At 39.2% G+C, this 17,126-nt stretch overlaps 1 pseudogene across 1 annotated transcript; it reads left to right on the plus strand.

The window, feature by feature from the left end:
• The first annotated feature begins 6,863 nt into the window (after positions 1 to 6,863).
• LOC308503715 (large ribosomal subunit protein eL6-like) lies at positions 6,864 to 7,713 on the plus strand (annotated as a pseudogene). Its single transcript has one exon. The product of its transcript is annotated as a large ribosomal subunit protein eL6-like (transcript).
• The last annotated feature ends 9,413 nt before the right edge of the window (positions 7,714 to 17,126 follow it).

The raw sequence follows: 17,126 nt of genomic DNA on the forward strand, positions 1-17,126 counted from the left end.
TTAGATTAAAAAATAAAGTTTAGATATAAATGAATCTGCTATAAGATACATTATCTTTCAGACTATCACAAATTTTCTGTTCCTTTTAGAAGTGACTTCTTATTCTTAATCTAATAAACAAATTATTACTAAATCAGTGACATTTCAGTAAATAAATAATATTTCTATTATTTCTAATCATTCTATTAAAATTACCAGTGAAATGACTTCACTTTCCAAAGTAGCCAATGAAGTTTGTTGAAGAGTGATAAAACCGACTGCTTTTTCTATCTGGTGACTTAATTGGACATTTCAAAAAGCACATCACTGTTGGAGGTATAAGTCCAGGGAGAACTGGATAAATGGCTCACTCACTCACTCAGACATCTGGAGGTAGGATTGAAAGTTCCAACCCTCTAATCATACTGTGGTTCCCCTGGCAACCAGCCCCCATCCTTAGGTGCTTTCCAAAAGTCACCTCATTAACATAAACTCGGGTGTGGTTGAAAGGGTTTGTTATAAAGACACCTTTATCACTTCTATCAGTTGGAAAATTCCAAGGGTTTTAGGAACTCTGTGCCAGAAATGGGGTTGAAAACCAAATATATATTTCTTATTATAAGTCACAACATCACAACAGTCACACCTGAAAATCTATGCCAACATTCCTACCTATATTATGCAGGGGAAGTTCTGGCACTAACCTTCCTTGAATGCAAGTCATTGCTGAGTCCAAAGTTTAGTAATCCAAGCTATTAGAGCCATTTCTAGCTTTAGCTAACACATTACATCCAGAATATCTGAATATCTGGTAAGTGTACCCAAATCAATATGCTAATCCTGATACAAAACTATATTCTGTTCTTTCAGAACTAACACCCTTAGAATCTGTTCTCACACGTATTTCCTAGGTTTCTACTTATATAAATGATCAAACTCCTGCATTTATTTTTAAATATAGCAATTTCTTCTCAGGTCAGAATCTTCACTTGTTCTGCTTGAGTCTGCTGAGATCTGACTCTAGCTTATGCATAGGTCTAGAATAGGAAATAAAGGATAGTGAGGACGCGTCTTAAGGAGAATAAGCATCTCCTTGTAGGGCAACTGCCTCAAAAAGGTAATTACCTTCAAAAAGGAAAGGTCAGTCTTCTCAGTCATATGAAAAGGGGCTGCTTTTGCTTGCTTTAGAAAGACCAGGGCATTTACCTTCATCTAAGTCTCAGAATCCCACTTGTTCCAGAGCCCTCTCATTGTCACATAAACAATGTGGTGAGTCTGTGAATTCAATTTCCATTATAATACTGCAACCCACCCAGTCACATTTTAAATTGTTTGTCTTACAGATATAAGAAATAAGAGACGTTTTTAGGGTTACCATAAAAGTTCCCCGATTGTCTGATTGTGACTTGAGCTTAGACAGTAAAGCCTTGAGCTTGTCATTTTCTGTCAGTTTTCTTATATCATCCCACCCCACAGTCTTTGCTGTCATCATTACTACCATAAAGGTTAAATGCAACATCCACTTGGTCTCAAAGGCAACTACTTCAATAGGTACTTCTTCCCAGCCAACCACAGTTCACACTTTAATTACTCATGATCCTATTGTATGTTATAGATTACCAAAGTCCTGTTTCCCATTGACAAGAAACTAAGCATTGCACTCAAGGCCAAGGACGTCAACAAAGCAATCCCAGAATTCTATCTCTGACAAATAGAAGGAATAACTGTACCATTTTTATAATTAAGTAGTACTGAGCTGGCACTACAGCTGACCCTCGTTATGTCACAGTACAGGCAGAAAAAGAAACCACACTAGGTATTTCATCAGAATTTATTATAGGGAAATTGTTTATACCAGTGTTAATGGGCTGCAAAAGCAAATAGTAAAAGCTAAAGTCACCTAGAAATAACTTCAGGAAGCAGCTACCACCTTTAGGGCTGGAGGAACCAAAAGAGGAAAAGAGGTAACCAAAACCTAGAAGCCCAGAATTGAGACCCCATAGAGCTAGGGCTCAAACCTCTGAGGAGGGTGGAACCACCTGACTGCTCTTGCTAATCTCTGAGGAGTGCAGTGAGGCCCGTTCCAGTAGTGCTGAATGAAACTGGAGGCTGGGATCAACTGCCACAGGTAAACTGACTTGTCACTGCAGGTGAACTGACCTTCAAGTAACATTAACAAGAGCAGAAGAAACAGGAAGTGGGTTCTTCCGTCCTTCTGGCTCCCAGTCTCCCTCTAGTGCCCCCTATTGGCAGGACCTGACAAGAAGCAAGCTGACGAGGAATCTGGGAAACAGTTTGTGGAGAGCTAGCCCTCAGCCTCCCAGAGTACAGAAGATGGGTTTGGAGCTAAGACAGAATAGGTAAATGATTGGCATAGGTGGTGTTTATGTCCAGTGTTTCTTTATGACTAAGTGGGCTTTATCCCAGGAATACAAAATTAGTTCAACATTTGAAAATCCAGTAGCACATAGTTTTTCATAGATTATTAAGCTAACAATTTTTAAATTTCAAGTGTAAAGACTCAATATTATGGTTAATTGTGAAAACAAAAATATGATATTTTAACCTGTATACTCTCTCCTTGGAAGGATAATTTACTATTTCAGTTATTGGAAATACAATCATGTAACCCTAGTCACTTATTACTGCTTTGTCATAATTCACACTGCTTTGTCTAGTGGTCCTAGGTAGTAGAAGTTTTCTCTCTATTAAGTCAGGTGAACTTTGTCACTGTGGTTTGTATGTGTGTTTATGTTATTTGTTTTTGTCTTTTAATAAAAAGCCTTTCTTGTTTTTTAAAAAAAATTGATTACTGCACTTCAAGGTATATAAACGTTATCTCTTTTTATACTAGCAATGAATATATGGAAACCAAAATTTAAAATACAATTTACAATTGCTCAAAGAAAAAAAAAATAAATGAAAAAATGTAGGTGCAAATCAAACAAAACATTCACAGGTTGTCTCTGCTGAAAACTACAAAATACTAATGAAAGAAGTCGAAGAGGATCTAAATAAATGGAAAGCCATGACATGTTCATCGACTGGAAAACTCACGATAGAAAAGATGTCAATTCTCCCCAAATTGATACATAGTTTTAACACTATTCCTGTAGAAATTCCACTAGGATTTTTTGCAAATACATATGAGATTATACAGCTAAAAACCATTTTGAAAAAGAAGGATGGAATGGGAAAAATCAGTCTGCCCAATTTCAGCAATCAAGACTATATGGTATTGATAGAGGGATACACACAGAGATCAATGAAATAAAACAGAGAATTCAGAAATAAACCCACAACAAATATGCCCAAATGATTTTTGACAAAGAATAAAAAGCAATTCAATGGAGGAAAGATATCCTTTTCAATAAATGGTCCTGGAGCAATTGGACATATTTGGGCGGGGTGGTGGGGAGTAAGTAGAACCCTGATCTAAGTCTCACAAGTTATGAGAAAATTAACTCAAAATTAATAATAGGCTTAAATGTAAACTGTAAAACTATAAAAATTTTAGGAAAAATATAGGAGAATATCTTCAGGATCTAGGATTAGGCAAAGAGTTGCTAGCAACACAAAGGCATGATAAATAAAAGACAACTTATGAAATTGGACTTCATCAAAATTAAAGTTTTGCCCTGTGAAAGCACATGTGAAGACGATGAAAAGACAAGCTACAAGTAGGAGAAAATATTTGCAAACCATTTTTTAAACAAAGGCCTACTATCTACAATATACAAGGTCTGACACTTAAGTTAGCGAACTTGTTGCAATGATGTTGCTAACTGGTTTTTTGCTATCAGAGGGATTATTCATTATGAATTTGTACCAACTGGACAAGCAGTTAGCCAAGTTTACTATTTGGAAGTGCTGAAAAAGCTGCGTGAAAATGTTAGACGAAAACGACCTGAACTTTTCACCAACAATTCATGGCTCTTGCATCACAACAATGCACCAGCTCACATGGTACTGTCTGTGAGGGAGTTTTTAGTAAACAAATAATTGTACTGGAACACCCTCCCTACCACCTGATCTGGCCCCCAATGACTTCTTTCTTTACCCGAAGATAAAGGAAATATTAAAAGGAAGACATTTTGATGACATTCAGGACATCAAGCGTAATACGACGACAGCTCTGATGGTCATTCCAGAAACAGAGTTCCAAAATTGCTTTGAAGGTGGACTAGGCACTGGCATTGGTGCATAACTTCCCAAGGGGAGTACTTTGAAGGTTACTATAGTAATATTCAGCAATGAGGTACGGTATGTAGCACTTTTTCTAGGATGAGTTTGCGAACTTAATTGTCAGACTTATACATATGCACTCTTAAGCATTTATCCTAGAGAAATGAAAACTATATATTCACACAAAAAAACTACACACAAATGTTTATAACAGTGTTATTCATAATAGCCCAAAACTGGAAATTACCCATATGTCCTTCCACGAATGAATAATTTAAACAAACTGTGGTACATCCATACCATGGAATACTGCTCAGCAATAAAAAGGAACAAATGATAAATACACACTTGGTGAATCTCTAGAGAATTATGCTAAATGAAAAAATCAAATCTCAAAAACATTACATACTGTATGATTCTATTTGTATAATATTTATGAAATGACATAATTATAGAAATGAAGAATAGATTATCGGTTGCCAGGAATTAACTAGAGGTGGGATTAGTAGAGGAGTGTGCTATAAAAGGGCAACATGAGGGGTCCTTGTGGTGATGGAAATGCTCTTTATCTTGATTACATCATTGTCAATTGTACTATAATGGGGTTTTTTTGTTTTGTTTTGTTTTTTTAAAGATTTTATTGGGGAAGGGGAACAGGACTTTATTGGGGAACGGTGTGTACTTCCAGGACTTTTTTCCAAGGCAAGTTGTCCTTTCAATCTTAGTTGTGGAGGGTGCCGTTCAGCTTCAAGTTGTTGTTCTTTCAATCTTACTTGTGGAGGGCGCAGCTCAGCTCCAGGTCCAGTTGCCATTGCTACTTGCAGGGAGCACAGCCCACCATCCCTTGCAGGACTCGAGGAATCGAACTGGCAACTTTGTGGTTGAGAGCTCACACTCCAACCAACTGAGCCATCTGGAAGCTCAGCGGCAGCTCAGCTCAAGGTGCCCTGTTCAATCTTAGTTGCAGGAGGCGGAGCCCACCATCCCTTGTGGGACTCGAGAAATTGAACCGGCAACCTTGTGGTTGAGAGCCCACTGGCCTATTTGGGAATCGAACCGGCAGCCTTTGGAGTTAGGAGCACGGAGTTCCAACCACTTGAGCCAGAGGACCGGCCCCTGTACTACAGTTTTGTGAGATGTTACCAATGGGGGAAAGCGGGAAAGGAGTACAAAAAAAACTTTAATTTTTTAATTAAAAAAAGTAACTGTAAAAAGTAATAGCAGTCAAGTTCAGGAGTAAAAGTGGAAAGCAGATAGATGTATAGAAGAATTAAGACGAGCAGAATGTTGATGGCTGCTGCAGCATGGAGATGGATATATGGAGATTCATAATTATTTTGCTTACTTTGTATATGTTTGAGATCTCCCATAATAAAAAGATAATAAAAGAGACACAGGGAAGGAGAAAGGAAGAGAGAGAGAGAGACTTAATAAGCATGTCAACCAAATAAATAAATAAAACAATATCTTGTCTCTCAACAATAATTAGAAAATAGTATGAAAAATCCTATTCATATTAGCAACCATAAATGAAGTATCAGGGAATTAACTTTGTAACAAATGTTAAAATTTAGGTAAGTAAAACTACATAAATATACTGAAAATCCTGAAAGAAGATCTAAATAATGGGCCTCAATAAATGGACAAACACAATGTCTAGAATGAAGAGTCGATGTTTTAAAAATGCCGCCTCTCCTACATTTAATCTATAAATTAAATCCAATCCCAACATTATTATTTATAGAACCTGTAAAGCTTATTCTGACGTTATTATGGAAGAAAAGTGCATAAGATATAGCCCTGCAATTTGGGTGGGAAATAATGAGGGGGAACTTTCTATAATGCTGTGTAAATAAAAAATAAAATAATGCAATATTAATGCAGAAACAGGCAAGTAGTTCTGTCTAGAAAGAATCAAGAATTATAAATGTTTGATATTTTGAAAGATGGTATCTCAAATCACTGGGAATAAAATGAATTAGCTAGCATATGATTTGAAACAATTGGCTAAACTTTTGAAAAAATATTAAAGTAGGTCCCTTTTTCATAGCTACTAGGAATAATATATTCCACAAGGATTAAAGAGCTCTTGGTACTTTTGAAAATAATAGAAAACATAAGAGAATTTTTTTATAATATTAGGGTAGAAGTGGTAGAAGACTTTTTCTTCTTAAGCAAGACACAAGCCCTCAAAACCATAAATGAAAAGATTGAATTCATAAATATTAAAAACTTTTCCTCAGCAAAAAACAAAAAACAATATTTTAAAGGTTTAACAGTAATCTGAGAGAAGCATGCCCTAACATAGCATTTATAATCATTTAAAGATGATTACAAATCAATAAGAAACAGGAAATCACCCAAGAGGGAAAATGGGAAAGCTTCTGGACAGGCAATTTACAGAAGAATAAATATGAATGGCTGACAAACTTATAAAAAGATGTTTAACCTTATTAATAATCAAGAAGATGCAAATTAAAATGAGAGTGTTTAATCTATCAAATTGCAAAATTTAAAGAGTGATAACATACAAAATAATGCTGGCACAGCTATGGGAGATAGGTACTCTCATGTGCTATTTATGGAAATATAAATTGGTATAGGCTTTTCCAATGTCCAAGGATTAGTAGCAGCCTAAAAATCTTTCCATAAGGGTAGGATTAAATAAATAGAACACGCTAGTTTTCCCAACTTGCAAGATGGCAGGTGAAAAAGCTGGGAAGCCGGACACTAAGGAGAAGAAACCTGAAGCCAAGCAGGCTGATGCTGGTGGCAAGGTTAAGAAGGCTAACCTCAAGGCCAAAACGCCTAAGGGGAAGCCGCACTGTAGCCGAAACCCTTTCCTGGTCAGAGGAATCGGCAGGTATTCCCGATCAGCTATGTATTCCCTAAAGGCCATGTACAAAAGGAAGCACTCAGCAGCTAAATCCAGGATTGAAAAGAAAAAGGAGAAGGTTCTTGCCACTGTCACAAAACCAATTGGTGGCGACAAGAATGGTGGCACCCGAGTGGTTAAACTTCGCAAAATGCCTAGATACTGTCCTACTGAAGATGTGCCTGGAAAGCTGCTGAGCCATGGCAAGAACCCTTCAGTCAGCACGTGAGAAAACTGCGGGCCAGCATCACTCCGGGGACTATTCTGATCATCCTCACTGGGCGCCATAGAGGCAAGAGGGTGGTTTTCCTGAAGCAGCTGAGCAGTGGCTTGCTACTTGTGACTGGACCTCTGTCCCTCAATTGAGTTCCTCTGCGTAGAACACACCAGAAATTTGTCATCGCCACCTCCACCAAAATTGATACCAATGGTGTGAAAATCCCCAAACATCTCTTACTTCAAGAAGAAGAAGCTGCGTAAGCCCAGGCACCAGGAGGGGGAGATCTTCAACACAGAGAAAGAGAAATACGATATTACAGAGCAGCGCAAAATTGATCAGAAAGCCATGGATTCGCAAACTCTGCCAAAAATCAAAGCTGTTCCTCAGCTCCAGGGCTACCTCCACTCTGTTTGCTCTCACAAATGGGGTTTATCCTCACAAACTGGTGTTCTAAATTAATTACTAAGAACCTAATTAAATGCCTGAACTGTTTAAATAAATAAATAAATAAATAAATAAATAAATAAATAAATAAATAAATAAATAGAACACTCTACAACTATTATAGTTTTATATGCTGACATGAAGATTTCTTCAAGGCATACGGATGAGGCTAAAACGTGGTGCAGAATAATTTATAAAATATGTATATAAAGCAATTATATACATTTATATGTGCACAAATATATCTGTATATACAAAACTATTATGTGATTACCTTTGGTGATTGATAAGGAATAGTAGGGATGGGAGGAGATAAAGAGATTATACTTAATTTTTTTGCTTAATTCAGCACTCAAAATTGTAAGACGATTCTTATGAGATGTTTGTAACGACAGTTTTTTAAAATGATAGATGCTACCTGGGAAGCACTCAAAACTTCTCAGAACAATGGCACTGCACAAATTCAAGACTGATATTATCATCGTTATTATTATCAGTGTCCTTACCTTTCATAACTATTAACACTGATAGGCCTTTCATCAGATAAATTGAAACAAAATTTACAAATAGAGGTTCACTTATTCACAGAACACACCTTTGAAGCAAGGCTATAATTCCAAAACACAAACATAATAAATGACTTGCCCAGATATTCAAGCAAGTCGGGAAATGATCCAGAGCCAGGCTTCCACTTTTGTACGAACAAATATATGTACTGGCTCTCAGCACAGCATCATAAATCACCTCCTGCACTGGCATTTCAGTCTGTCCCCAACAATTGAGTGTTTAAATGACTTGCAAACCTTCACTTTGGCTTTAAGAATTGTCTGTGTCTGGCATTCTTTTTAAAGAAATGGCTTTTAAAGGTTTAAAACCAACCTTCCAAGGAGAAAAAAAAAGATTCATTTTCACCTTTAAGAGGACAGCCCTAGAAGAACATTGTGTTTTTCTATATAACAGCTCTGATCATAGCCTAAGCTCAATAACTTAGTAGTACTCTAAATTGCATTAGCCTAATTCTGAAAATGTTCTATAGAAAAGGAAGCATAAAAGACACTGATCGGAATCAGAAAAACTGATCCAGGCACTGCCTCTGCCAATAACCATATGTGTGACCATGAGGAACTGCATCAACTTCTCGAAACTTCACATTCCTCATTTGTAAAAAAGCAGGGGGGCTTACCTAACTGAATTGTCTTGAGGTTCAAATGAGAGAGAGATTGTGAAGGTGCTCTGTAAAGTATGAAATCCCAGGTAAATTCTTATTAATGTATGGGATCTGAGTTCTCAATATAAGTATAATTCCTGCCCTCCAACTCCAAAGTAAGAAGACATCTGATTTGCTATCTTCAAACCTCTCCATTTGGGGCCTAATAATTTGTGTGTTTTTTTCCTAGACCATTAGTTCTCAACTGCAGGGTCCAGAAAAGTGGCATTTATTTTGAGGCATGTCACAATTTCAAGTGACAGTGTCTTACGCCTTTTATAAATAAGATTATACTAGAGATATTACTCACTGCAGCATCTGCCATAGTCCTTTGCTGATCTGAACTGCCTTCAGCTTCTGCTTCTCACATGATCCTTCCTCTAACCACAGCCAGAGCTGGATTAAAAGGTGGGCAGTGGGGCAGTTTCCCAAATAATTCATCTATAAGGGACACTGAAATAGCACTGGAATAATTAGTAACTGGAGAAACAATTAAGGTTTCCACAGGCAAATTCTTACACAGGTGGAGGAGTATAAATTTGCCCCTGCTTGAAATACTCGTACTGTACAGGGAAGTAGAAATTAAAAACAATGGTATTAATCTAACATTTATTAGATGCTTATTACACTCCAGTCCCCATTCCAAGTGCTTTACACATATGATTTCATTTAAACCCAGAAATTATTGTATAGCATTGCTTTTAAGCCTATTTTTCAGATGAGGAAATTGAGATGTGCCCAAGACTGCACAAAAAGCAGACAGTGGAAGTGAAATTTAAAACCAATCTTTCTCCAGGACCTGTACTCACTGTGCCTCACAGCCCTCCCCAAGTCCAGCTAAGTCTGTCATATATTTTTGTGTCTTGCATTTATGCAGGAAAAATCTGTTGAAATTCATCAGGGAGACTAAATCTGAAACCAAATAATTCATGGATAGTGCTATTGGCCAGTAACCAGTGATCCACTTTAGAATACAAATTTCAAGCCTTTTAACATGTCTTCAAAGAACGTGTCTGGTTCAGAAAAATTGCAAAAAGTGGAAAGAGAATAGAAACTATTAAAAAAAAAACACGTGAACTATATTGCCATATTGTTTCAAAATATTGACACTGCTTAGAGAAATGTCCATAATTTTAATTGATTGAAAATTATTTCTCATTGCCTCATCAAATAAGTGTTGAGCAAATATTTAAAGAACACTTTTGAAAGTACATCAGTTAGAATTCAACTGTAAATAACATTTCACTCCAGCTAATGTAAATAGAAAGGGATTTACTACCGTGTTTCCCCGAAAATAAGGCCTAGCTGGACAATCAGCTCTGAGGCGTCTTTTGGAGCAAAAATTAATAGAAGACCCACACTTATTTTACTATTATATAGGACCAGGTCTTATATAATATACTATAATATAAGGCTGGGTCTTCTATTAATTTTTCTCCAAAAGACGCCTAAGAGCTGATTGTCCGGCTAGGTCTTAGTTTCGGGGAAACATAGTAGGAGGAATTAGGGATTTATAAAATCACTAGAAGGGCTAGTGGAACAGAGTTGAGGCTGTGCTTTCAGGAACAACTTTCAAAACACTATTATAGAACTGGCCCAACATGGGCACCTTGCTTCTGTCACAGTTACAGAGCTGGGGAATCAGGAAGCGGTCTCCATAGCTGCTCACTGCCATAATCTGAATCAATAAAATGAATGCCTTGCTTCCTCTCTCATCACCCATGAAAATTCGGGATTGAAGGCTGGTACCTCGGGTAACGGAGTCTCAGAAAAACTAACATCTGCCAGTGGAAATAACAGAAATGGCAGAAATACAGCTTCTACCTCAGAATGTCCACATTTAATTTCCACATCTCACTAAGGTACATCTGTTTTGCAGAAACTAGGTTTCATGAATCCAAGCTATAAAGACTTCTGGGTTTCCAGCCTCAAGCAGTAAGACTTGCTAGAAGGGAAATATAATTGAGAGCATCAATCTGTGATGTCCGCTACATCAGGCACCAAATTATTAGAGCCCTCCTTCAGCTCCCACCCATCTTATTACACTGCTGGCAACAGTTCACAGCAGGGATTCAATGTAGGGGCAACCCACCCAAACGTTGGCCAGAGGTCAGTTACCTGATGAAAAAACATAACTTGGGACAAGATTCCTCTCTCAGGATTTTGAGATTGGCACTTTGAAAGATTGAGCCAATAAACAGAGGGCTTTATAGATTTTAGGTTAGGTAGATTTGGAGTTGGAACGATGATGGGTCATGTGTGAACAAATAGCATCATACACATATTCATTGAGAAATATGGAGGTAAATACCAAAACAAATGGCATAAAATGTTACAAATCTGAAGAAGAGGCCAAGGAATTTCTTTTGTTGTTGTTCGTAATCTTTCTGGTGATATTTGAAATTTTTTAACTTTCTGCTTGTATTGCTGGGATAAAAATTAATAACCAAACAACAACAAAAATCGGGCCAGCCCGGTGGCGGTTGGAGCTCCATACTCCTAACTCCGAAGGCTGCCGGTTCGATTCCCACATGGGCCAGTGGGCTCTCAACCACAAGGTTGACAGTTCAATTCCTCGAGTCCTGCAAGGGATGGTGGGATCTGCCCCCTGCAACTAAAATTGAACAGGGCACCTTGAGCTGAGCTGCCGCTGAGCTCCCGGATGGCTCAGTTGGTTGGAGCGCGTCCTCTCAATCACAAGGTTGCCGGTTCGACTCCCGCAAGGGATGGTGGGCTGTGCCCTCTGCAACTAGCAACGGCAACTGGACCTGGAGCTGAGCTGCGCCCTCCACAACTAAGACTGAAAGGACAACAACTTGAAGCTGAACGGCACTCTCCACAACGAAGACTGAAGGGAGAACAACTTGACTTGGAAAAAAGTCCTGGAAGCACACACTGTTCCCCAATAAAGTCCTGTTCCTCCTCCCCAATAAAATCTTTAAAAAAAAAAATGAATACCCCAAACTTGGGCCTTTAAGCCACGACAACTAACTTGCATATCACATGACCACTAGCTAAAGAGAAGGAGCTCCAGACTTTATAGTCCTTTCTTACCTCGCTTCCCACCTAGCACCTCTACTGCTGTAAAGTTGAAAAAAAATTTTCAATCAAAACCAGTTTAGTAAGAACCTTGAATGTCGAGCCAAGATGTTGATCACTCCAGCAACAAGGATAGTTGTGAGTAAGGGAATAACTTTAATGTAAGTAGAGTGCTTAACTGTGTTTAAGATAAATTCAAGGGAAACTAATGGCAGCTGGGAGATTAATAATAGGATCCTGGACTAAATTGATGCTGGTGGAATTAGAGAGAAAAGATTGAACAAAGAGATATAACAATGGAGTAAATTTATTATCTTCCACTTTTCCTGTTCCTTTTAGGGACTGTCCCTCACCCATTCAGTTAGATTCTGGTGATAAATTAAAGTCATGTTCTCAAAACTAAAAAAGCTATGTGTCCCAAGTTGACCACTGTGCTTTCCTGGACAGTGTTTTGGTTCACAGGCATAGCCCAAAATGAAGCAAAGACCTTTCCGAGACCCTTTCTCCCAATGCTACAGGACATGATGTTCTTTCACCGTACGTTTTGGGATGCCAGAGGCCATCATACTGCCATGAGGGTCAATCAAATCACAGAGAGTCAAACAGAACAACCCGGACATCATTTGAGTCATTGAACCCATCCATAACTGTACCAACAGACTTTTTAATGTCAGCCAAGAAATTAACTTTCTTGCTTCTGGATTGGATTTCTATCATTTGCAACAGAAAGAGGACTTATTAACAGAGTCAAAGATGGTTTGATTTACATATCAACAAAAATGTACAGTGTATTTGTCAAATGAATACTTTAATGTCTAGTACAATGGGAAATAAAAGGGATTCCAAGACATGCCCCATACTCCTTGAAATCTATTCTAGCTTTGTCACCAATTATCAGTGTGACATCAAAGTCATGTGATAGCTCTAGGATTCATTCTTCGCTTTTATAAAACTGAGGGGGAAGGGGATTACATTGTATTATTTTCTAAGGATTTTCGTCAGCTCTGAAGTTTTATGATTCTATGCCATGACACAGAAGAATTAGTGAGTCACTGAAGGTTATAAAACGTAAACCAATTAAATGGGAAGAGATTATAAGCTAACAAGACTGTGGCAACTATTTAGAAGCAACATTTCTTGAGCCGTCTAGAGAATACGAGTATGTAAGAGTGATGGAGGGAAGTGGATGAACCTAAGAAACATTAGAAAAAAGTAACAATTTGATGCCTGTATATATAGAATACAAAAGTGAATCAGAAGTGACCATTGACTTCAAGTTTGCTAATTTGGAATATTCAAAAAAATAATAAAATCTTTAACAAAAGTGATGTCATTGAGAGTACAAGTGTTGGGAGAGAATAAAGTTTTGAACATGCTGAATCTGAGCTGTTGGTACATATTACTCAAACAGAAAGTCTACAGGTTTGAAAATCTAGAACTTCATGAAGTTCAAGTGGGAAGTCAGGGCTCATTATATTTTTGAGAATCATTGAACATAAAGGAAATAGTGGAAGTCCTGGGAGTGAATGAAAATTGATAATTGACATGACTAGTTTGTTTATTAATAGGTGAAATATGTTAAAATTGTAAACTTATATTTCTTAAGCCTTCAAGCTCAATTTACAAATCTTGTTAGTCTACTTTTAAATCTCATAATCTTTGCATAAAAATATAGACACTCATTCTGACTATGATTTAACCACTTCACAAGTTTAAGACTAAATACTTCTTAAATATTTAATGTAATTTGCATACTCAACTCTTACACATTTTAAATTACAGTTACAAATGTAATGTAGCTAACATCTAGCCAGTGAAATCTTTATAAGCACTTACGTAACTCTTGTAACTCTAATACCAATAAATCAATCTCATACATTTGATCTCAAAATTCTCTTAAATGTTTCATACATCTTAAAAGTTAACAAAGCACCCAACACCACAATAACTTTCACAGCATTAATAAAAACTGTACTAATTTATCACCTTTATATTAAAGATGACACATTGTGGCAGACGTGGAGATGTGCCACTCAGATTCTTGTTCAAGAAAAGACTTGCTACCTGGCTCAGGGCCGTTAGTGTGATCAGTAGGTGGCCTCTAGCTGTCTGCTCATTCAGGGTCTGCCTCCCTGCAGTCCTGCCCTTCCCAGGGCCCACAGAGACCAATAGGGGAAGGAGTATAAAAGGAGGGTGTGGGACACTCTGACCTGCAATACTGGCTCCAGAGCTGCCTCTCTCATCATCTGCTTCTGGCAAATCTAATTGCAACACAAATTAATTCATGCAACCAACATAAGCAGCTTTATCATCTCTGACCTCTTAGAGCAACTGAGGCTGCAAGTTTGGGGTATCAGTAGAAATTCTTGTTACTCCTTCCAGTGATGATTTTACCTGAGCCCCAGATAACAAACCAAGTGCCTTTTTAATGGTGAGACTACCTGTTTACCCAAAATAGTACTGTAATCTTATTTGCAATAGTTTTCTACCTAATATAAGTTTGCGCTCACATCCCACCCAGACATGCATGATTTGTAGTTCCTCCAATCAGCATTGCAGCTAGGCTTTGTCACCAATTAGCTTTGGGAACCTGGGCAAGTTATCTATCAATCTGTGCTCAATTTCCTTATCTGTAAACTAGAGATAATTATCTGGTGGGGTTCTGTGAAGATGTATAGAGCGCCCATGGAAGCTGTTAAAATGAGTTTCGTGTGAGCAATAGTAACTCCATATTGAATGACCAACAGTAACTCCATTTGGACATGCGCAGAGAACTTAGCAGGTAACACCCAGGGAGCTGCCCCGTTGCCCTAGTAGTTGGGTGTAACAGCTACACTCCGAAGGTCTGCTACTCAAGATATGAGGACGTCAGTGTCGCTGGCTGGCTGCTCTGACAAAGTGACGTCAGGAAGGCACTCAGAACCGCATAAGAACTGAGGACTTCTGCAGCTCAGAGAGCCGGTCTCGACTGAGAGGTGACCATGCTGCCACTCTGCTCTGAGAACCCTCCATTCTGCTCTGCCCTGCTTGTACCGTACCTCTACCGGACCGACCTCCTGGACCAGCCTCCCTTCCTCGCTCCAACAAGACTCTGATTGACTTCGGGACTGGTTTGTTACTTTATTTTACCCAATTATTTTATTACTCTGTGTGCTTTGCAGTTTGGTGTATTGATGATTGATGCTTTACTGTTTGGTGTGTTGATAACTGATGTTTGAGTAAAAAACATATTGAAAGGCATTTAAGATCTTGCGTGCTCTGTTCTTTGCTCATGTCACGGCTACACGGAGGCCTCAGTAGGTGCCAGGTAGATCCTGGGGGAGCGTCTGTGGGGTGGGGGAGGTTACTCCCTCTGACTTGCAGGAAGAGACTGCAGCACGGACTGTGAGCATAGCAGTCGTTGTGACAGAAGAGTAAATGAACTATTGCATTAAAAAGTGTGTAGAACAGCCCCTGGCCCGGATTCTATATTCAATAAATGCCAGCTACAGTATTATCATTATTGGTCTGAGTTCTACATTGTATATTTTCTTATCTGTCTCAGCATCCAACGTTCTATATAATAGTTTATTGATTGAGCAATTACAGAAAAAGTTCAAGCCCCATAATTATCAGACTTTAGATTTTAGAACCTAGGTTAAATTCTAGACTTGACTTGAGTTTAATTTGTTATCAATTGGATGTTTTGGATTTTCCCGTTTCATGAAGGTGTAAAAGAGATGTGTGAAGATTAAACTGGAAAACATATGTAAAAGGTTTTTATGGAAATATAAAACATGAAAATATGGGATCTCATCCCAACATTATCATGGCGCTAGAAAACTCCTGCAATTACAAAATGAAAAATCTTTGCTCTTTAAGTAAAACTGTAACCCTTCCCACAAATGATTTCTGCTTTTGCGGTTCAAGTTTAAAATAATAATGAAGACATACGGATTGCCTATCATAGGACAAGATCTGAAGATGTTGAGATGGCCTTAAAACATCTAGGACCGAATGTTGGTTTCTACCATCATTTCTAGGAAATCGTCTAGGCAACAGTCCTCCTGAAAAATTGTGTTAAATTAAGGGTTAGGTTTTTTCCAAAGCCTACGAAATGTATTCACGACGTAGTTTTAAAAAAACAGAAACTGCCCTTGCTTTTGACCACAAGTTAGGGACTTTCTGTCATTGGTGCAGTGCCTGAAAACATGATCCAATTTTCATTTACTTATTTCTATGAGGCCTGGAACAGCTAAAATGTTGCAAACAATGGGACCTACTGTTTAATGAGACCCGTATTATAACAATTCCCTCTGAGAAGTATATATATATATATTTCAAGGTGCCAGTTTTTAAAAACCAACTCCCGATCCTCAAGAGGGATCTCCCACAAAATGAAAAGACACAACTCGCAGCCCGTTGCTGTACTGTTTTTCCTAAAAGGGGCGAGGGCGAGGAGCTACGGTACAACACCCGAAAGCTGCAGCTAGCAAGCAGCATTCCAGAGGACTGGCCGGTGGGTGCAGGGGGCCGGGGGCCTTCAGGGAGGCGGCCACTTGTGACAGGTGCCAAGACAGAGCAAGAGGACTTGCTCATCGTTCCCGTGGACACGACGGGGCCGCCGCTATCCCTACCCACTCCTACATGGCGGCTCCCCGGCCCCGCGTGGGGTCAGCCGGGAGCTCTGGAGGGTGAAGCGCGTCAGGCTCAGTTCTCAGCTGGGCTGAGGACCCTGACACGCCAGCGTGGAGGCGGGGAGGGGAAGGGAGAGGGCGTCTGCAGGCCCGATTCCAGTGGGGGGAGATGGAAGAGGAAGCGGATCGCGGGACAAAGAGGCCATGAAATCACCAGCCGCCGAGCCTCTTCGCGCACCGTCGTGGCCCTGCGAATCCACTCACATCACCCCCTCGGGGCAGAGCGCCAGAGCCTATGAGCATGCAGATTTCTCGAGTCCAGTCCGGCCCTACGGGACCACAGACTCTATCTGGTAGCACCCAGGCATCTGCATTCTAAACTCAGGCCCAGGGAAGTTTGAAAACAATCGCTTCACATCGGGCACCAGCGGGGCCTCCCCGCACGCACGAACCCACCGCGGTGGCTGGGCCACGCCTCAACCGAGCTTGGTCCTTTCCTTTGGTCCCGCCCCCGCTGCTCAGCGTGGATTGGTGGCAGGGAGCACCTCTGGCGCTGATTGG

Source organism: Rhinolophus hipposideros, assembly GCF_964194185.1.
Source record: "Rhinolophus hipposideros genome assembly, chromosome: 10".
Lineage (NCBI taxonomy): Eukaryota > Metazoa > Chordata > Mammalia > Chiroptera > Rhinolophidae > Rhinolophus > Rhinolophus hipposideros.